The sequence below is a fragment of the Lupinus angustifolius genome, chromosome LG09 (assembly GCF_001865875.1).
Source record: "Lupinus angustifolius cultivar Tanjil chromosome LG09, LupAngTanjil_v1.0, whole genome shotgun sequence".
Taxonomy (NCBI): Eukaryota; Viridiplantae; Streptophyta; class Magnoliopsida; order Fabales; family Fabaceae; genus Lupinus; species Lupinus angustifolius.
Window position 1 is genome coordinate 7,797,619 of NC_032017.1, and position 812 is coordinate 7,798,430.

Genomic DNA, 812 nt, shown 5'->3' on the forward strand with positions numbered 1-812 from the left:
GCATAAACACAAACAATGCTTTCATACTTTTGTGGAGTCATGCTTCTCATCTAAGCCATGATCTCATTCCACAACCTTTATATCACAACACACCCTACCCGGGTTCATCACATTGTTCACAACGTCATTTAATTTTAATCTTTCCATACTGTCCCTCGCCAAAGCAGGGACTAGTCGCTCAAGCGACAATTCATCTTTAAAATCTCAAATAACTGAAGCTTTCCTCGCCCAGGCGAAGGTACTATCGCCTAAGCGAGACCTCTTCTCGCTCAAGCGAGACCTCTTCTCACTCAAGCGAGACATCGCTCGCCCAAGCGAGAGAGTTCTAGAGGCTTCTTAAAATTCTGGGCTTTTTCGCCCAAGAAAGGCCCTTGCTCGCCCAAGCGAGACCTCTTCTCGCTCAAGCGAGACATCTCTCGCTCAAGCGAGACATCTCTCGCTCAAGTGAGACATCTCTCGCTCAAGCGAGAAAGTTACAAAAACTCATTAAAATCCTAGGTGTTCTCGCCCAAGTGAGGCCCTTGCTCGCCCAAGCGAGACTTTGTCGCCCGGGCGAGGGAGTTCCAGAACCAAAACTTCCCCTCGCCCAGTCCCTCGCCCAGTCTTCGCCCAAGCGAGACTGTGCTCGCCCAGGCGAGAGTTTCTCGCCCAAGCGATAGGGACTTGGACAGAATGCCAATTTTGCCCTTTTCGACAACCGAGACCCATTTAAACATGGTTTTTCAAACACCTGCACACAGAAAAGTTCCCAACAACAATCATATACAATATTCAACACATTTCATCAACAATCATATATAATCAAAAGCATT